The sequence below is a fragment of the Drosophila hydei genome, unplaced genomic scaffold, assembly GCF_003285905.1.
Source record: "Drosophila hydei strain 15085-1641.00,03,60 unplaced genomic scaffold, DhydRS2 tig00000001-arrow-pilon, whole genome shotgun sequence".
NCBI classification, from domain to species: domain Eukaryota; kingdom Metazoa; phylum Arthropoda; class Insecta; order Diptera; family Drosophilidae; genus Drosophila; species Drosophila hydei.
Genome location: NW_022045643.1, coordinates 7,546,769 through 7,563,894, shown reverse-complemented (window position 1 = coordinate 7,563,894; position 17,126 = coordinate 7,546,769). Strand labels below are relative to the sequence as shown.

Below are 17,126 nucleotides of genomic sequence, written 5' to 3'. Positions count from 1 at the left end.
AAATATATAGAATTTCTTTAAAAAAAATATTTAATGGGAAGTTTAACTCCAAAATGTTCTCAAACTGTTGTCTAATTTCCATATTTTTTAGTTTTTAATCTAAAATCTGTAGAACATAATAATATATTATGTGTTTTCTTATATAATATTTTTATTTATTTATGACATTCACAGACCTGTTATTGGTTTTTTTCTATTTTTTTGCGCAGCTACTAAAATTTCTGGGAATTTTTTCTCAAACTTCCAGCTGAAAGTTAACCTTTAAAATCAATTCTCATGTAGCTACATTTGTCAGCTGTATCAATAACAATTTTATATTCTTTATTGTTTTTTTCGAGTGTAATTCACATGCAGACACAGCGACACATTCATCTAAAGCCTCGACAGGCAATTTGTTTAGCACACAAATATTTATTTTAATAATTTTTTTAGGTTTTTTCTTTTTTTTTGTTGAAATTCCTCACATGTAATTGTCATTTTGTCAGACAAACAATAGGCTCAACTGCGACGCGTTGTGGGGCAGCAGCGGTAGAAGGCAGCAAGTGCTAAGCTCTCCATTGTTTGCCAAAGACTTGGGCTACGGCGGCAGCAGGGAGTGGGCGCTTGGGGCTGTACAGCACAGAAAATGCGTAACGGCCGCATAAATAACAAGAAATTAGCAGGCAAATATGTCAAGTCGTAGGCAAAAAACAAAAAAAAAACTCAGACTTGAAAATAAATCTGGAAAACTTGTTTCTCTTTTTGTCTGTTTTTTTTTTTTGAGTTTGCATCGAAACACCTGCGTTTGCTGTTATATTTTGGTTCAAGTACTAAATCACCTGCTTGGTAAAAGTTTATTTTTATCTAATTTGAATTTATGCGCCTAGATCTTTTGCGCTAGATCAGAGAAACAGAAACAGAAACAGAAACTGGTTTCGGTTGGCCCCGCTCGTGATTTATGCCACACGATCAGAACTCGCTGCCAGATTGTCACAGAAGATATGGCAGCAATGCGTTGCGGCTTATTGAAAATGATAAATACCAACTGGCTGCGCAGCCACATGATGTGTATTCTATGTAAATTGCGTTCATTGTGCCGACTGACCCCCAAAAGTGCGGCTCATTAGCCCAGTAAGTTAGTCCGACTTACGCTTTAGTCAGTGTATAAATATTGATATTGTTTGCTCTATAGACTTGATGACTAATTTGATTGGCTTACATGAGTGTTGAGCGCAGAATGTGTTGAGTAAGGGCTAAAGTTAATAGTTGGGGTTTCAAGTGTGGCTTATGAGGTGCTTCAGAAGGTTTTCATTACCATAAGAAAGACTTGAGAAGAGGTTTTAAGAGAGATTTGGTAGTTGAAAGAGTTAAGAAAACTGACTGAAGACTTTAAAGGTGTTTCAGATTGAAGAAAAATTATAACTTTTAAAGTTATAGAAAAGGGTATTATAGATAGCAGTATTTAGAATTAGGTTGCATAAACTAATCCAAGACTTTCCAGCTTGATATAGTATTAAATGAAGAAGCCACAAAGATCTGCATAGCTAATTATAGCCACAGCTTTTTATAGTCTTTCCTAGTAACTCAGCTCTCATTTCACATAAGCAAAGATCCGTAAATTTGTATTCTGCTTTCCATCAGCTTCCCACTACGCATTATATTAATATTACAATTCTTGATATTTAAAAGCATTTTTGTTGCCCTAACAAAACTTCAATACATTCTGCTGCTATGGCACACACAAACGATTGCAATTGCTTTTTGTTTCCAATGAACAAAGGTTTGTTCTGGCTGCCCTTTTAACAATTTTTCATGCGATATTTAACCATTTCCACACAGTTCGGACACGCTGCGTAGGGAAACTCGCATTCAGCCAAGCATTTCATTGATTTTGCGGAATCTCTGATACAACAACAGCAACTCATAAAACTACAACATACAACATAATAATCAACAGTGAGTGAAGTAATTGGAGCTCCAGCCGCGCGCAGCTCGTGGAGTGAGAGGGGCAGTGGGGATGGTGGGGCGGCGGGGGTCATGTGGGGCACATATAAATCTCGAATAAAAAAGAAATTCATCTTCATAAAAACAAAAACCGGCAGCGGCTGTCGATGCAGCCAAAACCCAGCCGGACCCAGCTGTGTGAGAGATAGTTTACTTGCGATAATCACACCAATTCAAAAGCCCCACCTCGCCGCCGCGCCACCACCATGAGACGTCATAAACACTTGAAAAACTGTTCAAATTTTGATGTACCATTTACAAGTGGAGCGTCGCCTGACTGGCTACGATACCCTGTAGCCATGAGCTGTGTGCAGAGCATCGGCAAATAGTTAACTGATTTCGCTATAGTTCGATCGATAATAGTTCAATTTGCGTATTTAGTGGCTCGTAAATGTTAACGGAGGCACAAACAGTTCATCAATGTTTATGGCTTAGGGTATTTAATGTGCGTCTACCTTTTTATTTGATTTGTCTGCCTCTTCTCGTTTTTATTGGCAATGAGCTTGGATTTGTGGCGGCTTCTTTTTGGCTTGGGCGATCTCAGCGAGCGACTGCCTCCATTCGAAAATTACATTTAATGTGTTCTTGCACTGATTTCGGTCTCGTTTTTTCTTTTTGTTTCTTTTTTTTCTGTTCTTGTTGTGGGCCCAGACTGAGACTGGAGAGGCGTGAACCTGTTGAAATACGTTGCCAGCCAGCATCCGTTGAGCCGTTGGCTATTTGTCTGTGCGCAAACGCATTTTGATTGTTTTCTTTGGGCCGGCATCAATAGAAGCAACAACATAATTATTTGTCTTATTGCGCCTAGAACCTGTCGATTTAGTTGTATTTTATTACATATTTCGTCTTGTTTGCTTGTCGACCTTAATCACATTTGAAAGTTCGAGTTTTGGGTCGATTTGTGATGTCTGATTTCTGATTTCTGGGATTTGTTAATTGCCAGCGTCGACGACTGCGATGGCTTTCTTATTTTCACTTGGCAGCGCACTTGGCGCTCTTGGCTAATTGCCATATTAACCTATGGCCCCCATGCTGATGCTGTTGCTGTTGCTGTTGCTCTTGCTGATGATGATAATGAAGCTGGCCGCGCGGCTCTGCTTATTTGCAAGATTGAACTCTGCTCGACATTCTGGCCAAGTGAAAGTAATTAGTTGGCATTGCCTTCGGGTGAAAGCTGAACCTTTAATTGTTTTCTGTATACCCCTTGTCTGGCTGCCCCATAATCAATCAACGCTCCAGCATTCGCATGTCTTGTCTACATGTGCCCCTGCGGTTTACTACTCTCTTTTTGGGGTGTGTCTGGGGCGGTCAATGGGCTGTGGTTGAGCTGGGCAGCGAAAGTGATGTTTGATCAGTTGTGGCTGATTGCAAATAGCTTAGGTAACACAGTAGCTTAATGAAAGCGGAATATTTGCTGGCATTGAGTGGAAGATACTTTAACTAGATATATATCAATCCACAATCAACCGGATGTTGTCATCACTTGAAATTTATTTCAATAAAATTCCAATAAATTCTTTTTCAATTCCAAGTTTGTCTCTCATAAATATTGAAGCTCTCAGCTGTCGTAAGAATTTATAAACTTGTTTTAGTTCGAAGTCAAAATCAATTTAACGATCCAAAGTTTAGATAAACTAGTGATTAATTTTAACGATCGATTTATTTGCTAAATGGCCATCGCGAGGTTCTTTTTGGCTGACTTTGAACTCTGGAATTAGGTTTCTAAATCAATCTGAGCCGGATCAGATATTCTCAGCCCGGCCAATTGTTCGACAAAAATATGTTAATGTCTTCAAGTTTGACATGTAATTGCTCTTTTCGGGGCCTGGCCACCCAGTTGGCTGTCTCTCTCACGCTCTCATGCTCTGCAGATAACGATCCTTAGCCGATTGCAACCCCGGCACAACATTCCGAAGCGTTTCACGTTAAACTGTGCCAGTTCAATCAGAACAGGACGGCCCGAGAGAGCGCAATCAGGCGATCGAGTGGTGGCTCCCATACGCGCATAAACATTGCAACCGATCTGGATCAGCAGCGAGAGGTGGTGCGCTGCAGCTGGAGTTAACATTCAAGCAGCGCTGATTGTCATAATTAAGGATGTTGTATGTTGCTGGCATGCCAGACGCGCTCTACTCGAGGCACTTGTAAAACCAACAGAGATAACCGTAAGAACAAGTTTTCTCAAACTGCCAGAAGAGACGAAGACAAAGCTTCCGGTTGGCGGCTGTGCTGTGGTTTTATGCCTCGGCAGTTTCCAAGATCAGCCGCCACATCTCATAATTGCAGTTAAGCAAAAATTATATACCACTGCGGCGCTGGCAACGCCGATCTTCACAGATCTCTCACACAGCGCACATAACGCATGTGTCATCCTCTCGACAGGGCGAAGAGAGCGGCCACTCGACTCGACTCTGACCATGTGTCCATGTCTGTGTAAATATGCCAGCGGTGCAGATCTTCGCTCAGCTGCGATCCACCACAATTACTGCAACTCTATGTGCATGTGTGTGCGTGTCTGTGTGTGTGTGTGCGTGCTTGTGCTTGTGGCTTAGGCAATCTGTGGCCAGCCGCTTGCCGGCCTGCACTCGAGACAAATGTATATCATTCATCAAATTAAAAGTTCAACAGCGTTGCAGTTGCCAGTTGCCAGTTGCCTGCCAGTTGCCGTGAGGCAACAGCTAGCTGCGAGGGCAGCTCTAGAAGTATAGCAAGCTAATATGAGCAGAACTCAAGCGTTTTGTATATCATGTAGTTGGGAACCGTAGATACTTTAGCTTCAGAGAGTTTGAATATAATTTTTAAAAAATTTATTTCGATTAAATTTAAGAGAGAAATTTGTCAATTTGGAAAGCAAGATTTTTCATATATTATATATATATAATATTTCTGAATTAAAAGTTGTGAGACATAATGCAAATATTTTATTAGATATATGATAGATAAAGTATAGGTTAGATGATCTGAACAAGAGGCAACTCTGAGTTCGATGTTTAAGCTAGTTTATAGTTCTTGACTCACATGAATGTGGTATATATATAAACTTTTGCATTATTTATATAAACAATATTTACAATGTAATTCAGAACATATACATAAAATCTGAATCCATTTTCCATCGAAACTTCTAACCTAAAACGAGCTTAAAAGTAGCTAAAAAAAAGCTAAAAGTTGCATAGCTAAATTGCAGCTGAATAACGCTTTAAAACAGCTGTAGCAGCCCTCGCTTATGTCAGCATAACAAAACGACCGCAAGTCAGAGTATCTGACAGAGCAACTGTTGCTGCTGCTGCTGTTGTTGTTGTTGTTGCTGCTGTTGCATTTGACGTTGTTGCTGGCATTGCTCTATTTTACAGCCAGTCTTTGTTTGGAAAGAGCGAGGGGGAGGTGAGGTCTCTTTGGCTGCCAATCATTGCCCTCGCTGGCCTGACGTCTGTTGCTCATCTCATCTTTGGACTCCATTCACTCAAACATCAGACGAAGAGGCTTCTCGCACTAATTCTGCATGGCTCCCCCCTTTCCCGAATCCAATCCCTACGGTGGGCCACTTGTTGGCATTGCAAGCCAGCTGCAGACCCCAGGCCAATGCTTATTAAGAGGGCTTTTCAACTTGAATGGCTTCCTGAGCCACTTTAATACAATCTATGTGGACACACACACATGTGTGTGTGTGTGTGTGTGAGTATATATGTGAATTTAAAAGGCTGCAGGTCGAGCTGTTTGCCCTTTGGCTCCGCTTTTAGATTTGTCTTGGCTGTATTTTAAAATAGCATTTATGAGCTTAGACGGCTTAAGACATTTTATTGGTTATTAGTTTGTTGCCAGAATTTATGTGGCACCAAAAGTTTGCCGTTCGAATCCCCCCAGTTGAGACTTGAGAAATCAGAGCATCTAATGAGCTTAGCACGTGTTGGTCATCCATTTCAGATGTTGCTGCTGCTGCTGCTGTTGCTCCTTGTGTCCTGTTTAGTTATCCAGTCGAAGTTCGTTCGCTTCGTGCTGTTGTTGTTTTTGTTGCTATTGTGCTGAGACTTTAATCTTTAATTGCTTTTCGGGTTGTGTGCAGGCGTTTCACTGTTGGTTTTAGTATTTATAATGCCAATTTGAAAATGTGGTCAAGAGCGCATGTCTAATATGCCACAAGAGAGGCAGACTTCAATTAAATTTTATATTTCATTTAAATATTAAAAAAAAAATTTGTATATATAACTTAACCTGAGCAAAGTTTCATTTAAATAAATATTTTTAAAATATTTATTTTTCATTGAAATAAATGTTATTAAAGTATTTTTTAAAATATCTTAAATTTTTAGTTCCAAATTTTAGGCAATATCCAAATCATAAAAAAGCACTTTTATGTACCATTCCTTGCTTTAGATTTCCACAACATTTACCAAAAAAAGTCTAGAAAAACTTTTGCGTACCTAACAACAATTTCCATTAGCAAATGCAACCGCAATGTGCCACAAAAAGCTGCTCAAAAGTTCTCTGTCGTTTTTATTTGGTACGTTTCCGAGTTGCAGGCAGACTGGTTCGCTCTACTAATTTCTCGTCTAATAATTTGCACTTAAATGTTAGCTGAACTCTGTGCTCAGGTCTCAGTTACTTTCATAGAAAATTCCCTTTCATAAACAAATTTTCGATTGGGCAAAGCGCAGAGCGGACGACGAAATCCACTCAAGGGGGGCAATCGGGATATGGCTGGCTGCAAGGGGCGTGGCTGGCTTAAATTACGTGCTCTGCACAATAGTTCAATAACGGATACGGCCACAAAAAAAAACAAAGCAAAAAAAAACTAGAGAAATAAAAAGCCACAGACAGGCATCCAACAGATACGCGCCGGCATGTTGAAATATTGCAGAAATACTGAGAGATACTTTCAGAGTCAGCTTGTGGAGAAAACCAAGTTAAGGCCAGGCCAACAACAACAACAGCAGTAACAACAATAGCTAGACTTTTTATTTACATTGTATATGGCACACACGACTACTGCTAACTACGACAAATACTGGAGCACAGGAAAGGCACACACTGAAAATATTTCCCGTAGCGCTTACGGCTTTTTTGGCCTGACACTCGACATAAGTTATTATTTGCTCTGGCTATAAGCAGTTGGTAGGCGTGGGGGTGGGGGAGGCCAGTTCCTGCCACACAGTGTCCAGGATGTACAGCTCCAGTTTGCTAGTCAATTGTGCTGTGGCCCCTCGCTCACTTGTTGTTGTTGTTGCTGTTGTTGTCTTTTGGCTGTCTTGACTGTCTTTCTGACTCTGCCGTATCTGTCGCTGAGTCTCTGTTTCTGTCGCCCGCCTTTCAATACAACTTTCATGGGCCAACGCTTGCAATTGGCGAGGGTGGCCTGAGAAGTTACGCATATATACAGTAAAATATGATGTTAGTGGAAGAAAAGTAGATTTTTTTTTGCATTTAATATAGCTTGTATAGATATAAAATAGATATTAGTCAGATATATATCGATAAGTATCGATAAATTGATGCAAAAATAAATTATAATAATCACAGAAGGAACTTATTATTACATACAGAACTATTTGCTGTCTAACTATATATTCAAGTTAAGTTATTATACTATTTTGTGTAAAGACTATAGATAAACTGAAACTGAAATAAGAGTTCAATTCTTTCGTATAATAAGAAAAAAAAATTATGTTTAATTCAGATTTCTAGCTAGATTTTCAGTCTATATTTTCTAATTCAACTGATTTTTATATTTAATATAATTTAATTCAGCTCATTGCTTCACTTATCTCCCATTTGACATCGAACCAACTGTCAAGCAACTCTCGCTCTGGTCTCACATTGTTTTGTTTTGCTATTTGCTGCTGGCTTTTGTTTGGCACTCCTTGGCTGGTAAATAATGGTTAGTTTTTGATTTCAAACAATAATTCAATGGCATAGCAGAGCAAAGCAAAGCAATGCGCCAACTGGGGTAGAAAAGTATCTTCGAGCTGGTCGCATCCATTGGCGGGGCAAGCAGTCAATTTGGTGGCGCTTTGCTGACCATTTTTGGGTGGCCACGCAGTTCGAAGCGTTGCGACGCCTCCTCGAGATACTCTCGAGAAGCCGCACGCGTTCCTCTTCTCACTATTGTTGTTGCTGTTGCTGTGCCCATAAAAAGTAAGACAAGTTCCAGAGCGACGCGTTGCCAGGCTGTCGCTACAGTCGCCTCTTGGCCTGGCCTGGGCCTGTCAGCTGAAGCTGTTAGATACAATTACAGTTAGCTGCTACAACAGACGAGACATACTGTAGCTACAGCTACGTAGTGTCGAGACTTTGGCGGCACTTCTCTCTGTGGCTTTTGATGTTCAAGCTGCCCCTCCGGCTTTCTAGCAAAACTCATGTGCGGTCCTCCATCTGCAATTTCTCTATTCTCACTCACTCTACGTGTGTGTGTGTGTGTGTTTATTTCATCTGATATGAGCTGTCTGTAAGACGAGACACACTGCAAGTCAATGCCAGATTTTATTGTTTCAAATGTAAGATTTCTGCTTTGATTCGCTTATCGTGCTTAGCCTGCATCTGTATCTCAATCTGCATGTGCTTTGTTTAACCAACTGCAGATACGTTGAGTCAATTTCTGCCTGCCTTCTGGCATCGCACACAAATACCTGAGCTGTGTGAATCATCAGATACGTTTCGCTTTGGTAACTGCGCATTAAACTGCGACAAGTGTTTTTGGTCTGTGGCAAATTGCATAATTGCTATGTGCCGTGGTCAGTCCATCGATAATCGCCCCAATGATTCATCATCGTTGGTGTGCACACTTTACAGTTCTCAACTCTCTGATCTGACCTTAGAGATATATGCAAACTGTGTGGCCAAAGTTGAAGGCAGCTCAAAGCATTGACTGAGCCATCGATTGCATCAGTTCTGTTAGAGCGTTGGAAAGTTTTGTTTCATATTAGATGAAAAATATGAAAATTATTACTTGATTTCAGTTTTTAGCAGTGTGCAGGGTATCTCCTAGTCGCGCACTCTCTATTAGAGCAGTTTCAGCTGCTAACTTTTATGTATAAATAGATATTTAGTCTCATTCAGCTGCTAACTTTTATGTATAAATAGATATTTAGTCTCATTCGTAGCGCTTTTAAGTTGCATTTGAATATAGAGAAGCCAGCCCAACTGTAATCAGTGCCTTTCTATGTGATTCTCATTGATTCTAATATAACTTTTAGCCTTTTATGCTTGACTAACAAGTTAGATATTGAGGATTTGTATTATAAACTTAATTAATTATAAATCAGCTCTATTTTTCTAACACTTTTACTAATCTATAAACTTTTTTTTTTGACTTACAGCAATATGCGTTTGTAAAAGACAGCTTCCTCCAACTAATTGATGGCAATTCTTTTGTTTGACTGTGCATTTTTGGGTAAGTGTTGATTAAAGACGTTGTGTGTATGGCTTATGGAATCATTGGAATTTTCTCACGCAAAAATTGCATACTTAAAAACCAGACAGAAACATCAACATTAATGAAAATTAAAAGCTCTGAGCTGGCACGAAATTAACTTTATTCAATCAACGCTTTTTCCACGCGAATTCACTTCCCAGTGAAACTGAAATAATATTTATGTCATTTTGCTTGTTGACACAAGCCGAAAACGAATGTGCCTCAATTTCATTTAAAGCGCAGATATTTACATGAGAACTGAAATGGAATCGCTGTTAATCGCCTTAAGGGCTGGCAAATATTGTCAAAGGCAACAGTTCTTAACTTGAGCCTGCACAAAATCAATTGATTTCTTATTTATAAAGTGAATGTGAATGTGAATGTGAATGCCACACGTTTCTCATATGACGAGTGTACACTAGGAGGGGGCTGTTGCTAGCTGCTGCTAGAGTAGTAAGTTTTGGGAAGCCAGAGCCAGCACCTTCTAAGCTCTAGACAAACAAGACGCAGCTAAGGCAGGAAAATGCCTCGATGGGAGAAGTAAACAAACAAGACCATAAATAAATTATTTACATTGGCCCAACGACTTGGCGGAGGAGTCGCAGCACAGAAACTAGGTAGTCAGTCTCTGCCGCCTCAAGTTTTGGGGAGGTGGTAAATATTCTTTATTTTTTTGCAAAATCAACAAAACTGAAATGACAAAAAGGCATTCGGCCGGCAAAAGCTGACAATGGCATAAGACTTGGCCAACTTGGCCGACTTGGGCGACATGGGACGTGGCGCATTATCAAGGCAAACAGAGGCATAATGGACGCGCATAATGGAGCAACCAGGAGGACAACAAAAACTCAGACTTAAATTGAACAACTAATAGTGGAAGCAGCAGCAGCAGCAGCAGCAGCACAAAAAAAAGGCAGCAAAGGGCGATGTGTGTGGTCCGCTAGCGAAATTAAATGAGCCAAGGAAATGGACTTGAGCTGGCTTTGCGAATAGAACAGAGGGAATAGCTAGTGTGCTCGAATAGGGCTGGCTCATTGTGTTAATAAATAAATAAATAACCGCAACGATTTGACTTACGGGCTTATAGACAAAAAAACTACGTACAACCGCTATAAATACATCACAGTGGGCGTGGCCGTGTGCTTAAATGCTTAATGTGGCGGGCTTTAAGCCAACCCCAAGCTGAATGTTAAAGCTAATGCAACTGCGATGATTTGCATTTGTGCGGATTATAGAACAAATTGATATAGGAAATGCGCAATTTGTTCAAGCATCCGTAATGGGGGTTATCCAAAAGATATATTGCATTTTTTCTTATAGCTAAAAACTAATTTAAATTAAAATAATGCACGATAACAGTAATGCTAATGCTAATGATATATAGCTATTAAAATAATTGCTGAATAAATTGAGAATAAAGTTTTTAGTTCACGCTAGAAAAGCAGTTATATTTTAACTTTAATTTTAAAGCAAAAAGTGGGAATTGTGCGCAGTGAAGAGGGAGAGAGAGAGAGAAAGTTAAAAAGAGTGAGAGAGTATGAGAGACACAGATAGACAGGGAAACAAAGAAAGAGAGAGAGAGAGTGGGAGCGTGAGAGCGAGATATTTATCTGTACTTATATAATATGCCAAGACTCTTATATATATATATATAGCTTCAATAGCACAATAAATAATTCTATCAATACTCCAGACGCAGTGAAAGTATAGCTAATATCTATAGACTCTATAGGAACAGTGTGCAGCCACGCAGACTCCTTTCTCTTGCTATGCAAATTGAATAACTTACTGCAAATTATAAGCTTATGTGAGAAATTGTTAACAAATTAAATCAAAAATAGTAAAAGCGCTGATTAGTTTGAAATTTATAAAATATATTTCAAGCGGTTCATTATCGCATTTTCCGTCTCTGTTCTTGCCCCGAAGGCGGCTCAATGCGCATCAACAGCCAATTAACCTTTAAAATAAATTAAAAAATAAAAAATAAATAAACAAAAAGCATTTGTGTTATCAATGGCAGCTTTTTTAATCATAGTTCACATATGCATGTATATATATATATATATATATATATATATATATATATATATATATATATATATATATATATATATATTAGTATTATAATATATGTATATATTTGCATAAGATAATTACGCTAAACGTTATGCGCATTTATTTCCCATTGATTTTGCATTTTTTATGTGAAATTGTTTAACAACAACAAAAAAATAAATAAATAAAATATATAGAAATGCATTTTGGGTTTTCTTTGAATGCTGCTGGCTGTTTATTAAATATGCAAATCGTTTCGAGCTTAAAACTTAAATATGCAGCTTACAAAAGATCGAACTAGTTAGTCAGCAAAACATTTGTTAAAAGCGACCGAAATTTTTGCATAATGCGCCAAAAACCTTTTCGGACTGACTGACTTTTGTTTTATTTTTTATTTATTTATCGCTTTTTTTAATTTACCCTGTCAGCTCGATTTTATGGCCATAATAAATGAGTTCGATCCGGTGCTGTGACCCTAATGAGCTGCACTCGCTTAGGACAACTCAAACACCTCTCGGCCCCTTCGAGCGCATCAAATCAAATTTGAATACTGAGCTGCAGCCAGCTGTAGCTGCCAACAGACGTTAACAAATTTCCGATTATGTCATTAGCTACCCTCCGCTACACGCCCCAGCTGACCCAATTTGATTGAAATTGCATTTTATAGCTATAACAAAACAAAACATGTTTTGCCGTATTTTCGCCTGCAATCGGATATATTTTGCCTCAATTATTATTTAATTGCACTTTCAATTTTGCAATCTGTGCCACACACACACACACACACAGCTCAATTTGTCAAAGTATTTTCGTGTTTGGGGAATTGCTCAGCTGCTCGTAACTTAAGCATATGTATTTGATTTGATATTCAATTTAGCTACGCAAAAGTCGAGACTCTGACGGATTAAGGTTGCCCGCCTCACGTAGAAAGTGAATTGAAGGCTCAAGGCCAAGTGGTCTTTGCCTGTGCATACTTAAGTTCATTTATTATATAGCTTAAATCATGCATTAAAATTATGGATTTTCTTTAAGGAACTTTATGGCTCGCATTAAATGAAGAAAAGTATGTTTACCTAAGCTCGATAAGCATATATGCATATATATATATATATATAGTAGAAAAGTGAGAGTAAAAAAAATTGTAGGAAGCTTAGAAAACACTAGAAGTTAAGAGTAGAGAAGAGAAAAGCAAAGAAAATATAAGATTACAATAATACTCTCTTTCATCTATAGCAAAAAGTATTTGCCCGATCCACAACAATACACAAAATATATACAAGTCTCTTAATTGCTTCAATATATTATTGCTCGCAATAATTTATTCTCGTATAAACCAGTTTTAGTATCAATCAACTATCAAACTCTTCCACACTTTGTTACTTTTTCCATTTTTCCAAATATCTAACCTCTAAAGTATTTAAAAAATATCAAACTTTATTTATTACCTAAAGCCACTAATTTCATAAATTATTTAGTTACGTCTTGCCGCCTATCTGCCAGCCATCGTATCGCATTGCCTTTTAGTTGAAAACAAATCGGTATAAATTACCTAAGACTTGAAAAATTTATGCACGCACTTTTTGAACTTAAAAGCGTTTTGTGTGCTCTTTTTCGATGCGGTGCGATGCGACCCCCCGTCCACTGGGGCTCTGGGTGTGCGTATTCCCCAAGTTTGTTTACATTTTGGATGGTTTGTTGTAATTGCTGAGCGTAATTTATGCCAACGCCGGGCCAAAGTCAATGTCGAGCCCAGCAACAAAGGCGAACCAAAAGCGAAGCGAAACCACCAAGTGCAAACACACACAGAAAGCCGACATAGACGACACGGAAAACCGTTTATCTGAGCAAATGTATCTCAAGGCAGTAATTACAATTTACTGCTGGTAATTATGTAATTTCAGATGCGACAGATATAGTTGACAAACCAAGTGCGTGTAGCAGCCAATTGCCGTATGAGTCGAGTGCGTGTCTAGGTCAATGGCTGTTGCATGCATCTAACCCACTGTCATTTTCAAGCGTGCGCATTTAAATGAGTCTGAAAGCTGAAAAAGAATGCACAGTTGAGCAGCTGCTGCCACGTTTATTGACAGCTTGTTAGTAGTAGCTGGAGTAGGAGCAGTAGCTGGGGGAGTAGGCGGATGTGAGGCTGCCACATTGCATGCTGCATGCAAGCAGCTATGATTGGTATTTCAGGTACTTCTCTCAGCAGTTCGCTGGCTGAGCCGCTGAGCTCTTAACTGGCAACGTTTACTTTTTTCAAGCTTTGCTTGATTGCCTGCACTTGGCGCGTTTGTTAGTCAACGGGGAATGTTGTCATTTCCGCTGCACGGCCATCCATTGTGACTTACTCTTATGTCAACTTTAGCGCGTAATACACGCATTTCCGCTAGCCCAGCCACAGATTGAGAGATTTTGTAGAAGAGAACAGAGTAAGCTAGATCTTGCTACCTGACGCCTGTTCATTAATTGTAGCCCACTAAAAAGCCGTTTATTTTCAATTTAATTCTATCCAAAATACATTACTTATAGCTGCCAGCCGAGCAGCCCTCAAATTAAGTATTTCCGTTTGGGAAAAAATTTCAAATTGTAATTTAATTTGCGCGCAAACAAAGCAAAAATACAGACCAAAAAGAAGAGTTGAAAACGCAGCTTCATCAACAGCATTAGTTTGCACATATTCAAATGAACTTCAGTTTTTTTGCTGATTGAAAAAATATCATTAAAATAAAAACAAGCCAAGTGTTGGGAGCAGCAACAAAAAGACAGGAAATACGTTTGGCTAACTGTGCAGACAGAGAAGAAAACTGAAGCTGGAAATCATTGTTGCGACCCGCTGGATCATTAACATACATTTGAAAACGCAAATTCCTGTGCTGCGATGACTGTGTGCCTTCGCTGTGTGTCTCCATGTCTTTCCATCCCCTTTTTGGGTGATAATGTGGTCTTGGCTGTTGGCTCTGCGGCTGCCACATGAAAATTTGTAAGTATGTTAGACTTGTCACTTGCACACTTTATGCCCATATTTGTCACATTTGCGCCATGTTCGCCTGGCTGGGCTGGGTTCGGGTTCGGGTACGGGTACGGGTTCGAGTCCGGGCTCAGACATAGAATAGCCCGCGGCACAGCGTCCGGCGCTGCTTCTACATGGTCTCTAGTCCTTGCCCGTTGTCAGCAACGTTGTCGTGGTTGTTGCTCGTTAGTTGCGCATCTGATTTGCCCAACTACGACGGCAACGACATGGAAATTTCATTCGCTTTTCCTGCAACTCCTTCGGGTATATACTGTTTCACAGATCTAGAGTTTCAGCAGCTACAGATTTATATGTGGAAGCAACCACAATTTTATACCATAAGAAATTGTCAAAAATTTAATGAGAAATATGTTTAGGAATCATTTATATAAAAATTCTTTTATATCAGAATATTTTTTAAATTATGAATAAATTAACTGGAGGAGAATAATATATATGTAATGAAATATATATATTCATATTTGTTTATGATAATAATATATTTTTGCTATTCTAGGCATTAAGAAGAAGAATATGAAGATGTTAGAAAAAGACTTTGTTTTTAATTTATAAAATTGTTTACATATTTTCCCATATATAAATATTCTCTAATTCAAAGTTTAATACAATTTTTACAAAATAAAATCAGAAAAAACTAGAAATATTTATACATAATTATATTTTATTGTAGTCAGTTTATTTGTTATAAATAAATAATTTTGCAGGGTATCTCGTAGTCCCCCCCCTGCACACTGATAACGCAACTTGTTTTATTGTTTTGCCTGCTGCTGTTGCGGTTGTTACTGCTGCTGCTGCTGCTGTTGCCGTTGGCCATATTTGTATGAATAAATGCGTATTTAAGCACATACTTACAACACTTGCCATGTACATATGAAACAGACCCAGACCCAGCGCCAGTCCCCAGTACCCAGTCTCCAGTTGCAGGCCCCACTCTGCGGCCCATGGCCGAGGCCGCGGCCGAGGCGAGGTGTTCCAGCTGTGGCCGTAGCTGTGGCAGTCGCAGTCGCAGTTGCAGTCTCTTGTCGCAGCCTCTCCAGGCGCGCGTTTTGCATTTCCCTTTGCGCTTTTTCCCATTTCCACTTCTTTAACTCTTGCGGTTTTTCTCGTTGTCACACATTTGCTTTATGCTGCTTTTTAGCCAACGAAATGCTCATTTTTAAATTTGCGGCATCGTTTTTCCCCGTGTTTGTTTTTGTTGTTGTCTACTTTAATGCAGCACGTTGCAAATAGTTTATTAATTATGCTCACACAATTTGCATAGCGTTTTTTGTTGACTTTGCTTGGCGCTTGATTCAATTGCGACATTGCGCTTGGCATAGTTAATTGCACAAAAGATAATTATTCATGTTTGTCTAAGTGGAAATCAGGGCATAAATATGTTTTAATTAAAATTAATAAATTTCCCATGACAAGCTAAGAAATATGTTAGCTTTGGCATATTTAAATAAATGTTTTCTATATTTATGTAAATATAAATATGAGCAGACTCATTGAGTACATGAAGGGAATGTTAACTTTCGCTTTGCTCTATCTCTCTTGGCAAAACTCTCTCTTTTAATTCAATTTCTCGTTGAGCTATTGAAATATTAAACTCCAAACTTATTGTTTTTTATTTTTTTAATTTTATATTTATATTTATATTTATTATTGAATATCATTGCTCTTTCTATAGCTCATATCTGCAGTCATTTGCCACAGTTGATATTTTCTGCATAAATACGTTAACAGCTTCTCTTTATAAAATATTCTAGGATATTTTTCATTTATGTGTAGTTTTGATAACCTTCTTATTTTATTGTTTTTTTTTTTTTTAATATCAGATTGTGCTTAAAAGTTAATCTTATCTTTTTTATTATTAAACTCATTCTTTTTTCATTATTCAATTTTTTATTATTTCTATATATTATTAGTGTCTAATTCTAATATTTATTAAATTTATTTTGAATATCACTATTTTTAAATATTTTGTAAATATATTTTGATAACATTATTATGTATATATTATTAAATTTCATATATTAATATTATAAAAATTTGTTTTTATTATTATATTTTTATTTATTAAATAATTCTAACCATTATTTTCCTATTAATATTTTTTAAAATAGTTTTATTACTTTTTTTTATATAATAATACTAAAAATTAATATACTTTATTATATATTATTTTTTACAAATCTATTTCTCTCTCTCCTCCCGCTCGGAGTCTGTCAGTTCGAATTTTCTGTTTCAAGCCGATTCACAAAATTCAATTACTCTTCATTGAGTGCATCGAAAGAATGTTAAAATGAATTTTATTGCGAATTTCAATGAACCATTAAAAAATTAACATAAATAATTTAAAAATATTGAGTGCAAATTAAAAATATATATACACATTCACATACGCTCTCTCCATTTAAATGCATTTTTTAAGCTTTTGTCATAAATTGTTGGCATCAAATTGTGACGTTATTAACAATTTAGCGCTGTTGCAGCTGCAATTTGTTGTTGTCTTGCATAATTTATAGATGCTTTTTGCAACACATTCATATCAATGCAGTCACAACAACAACAAGATTGAGAACAGCAACAAGAAAATTAATATAATGCAATATGTTTGACAACAAAGTTCCGGCGTTGAAATTGAAATTGAAATAATAAATTGTT

General features: G+C 37.8%; 1 protein-coding gene across 1 annotated transcript in view; it reads left to right on the top strand.

The window, feature by feature from the left end:
• The window catches only part of LOC111604521 (leucine-rich repeat and immunoglobulin-like domain containing-NOGO receptor-interacting protein 4), a 64,737-nt gene that overhangs the window by 32,782 nt on the left and 14,829 nt on the right, over positions 1-17,126 (top strand). The window contains exon 4 of the mRNA XM_023322617.2: positions 9,297-9,370. The gene's annotated coding sequence lies outside the window, so the exon portion shown is untranslated. The remainder of the gene's footprint in view (positions 1-9,296; positions 9,371-17,126) is intronic.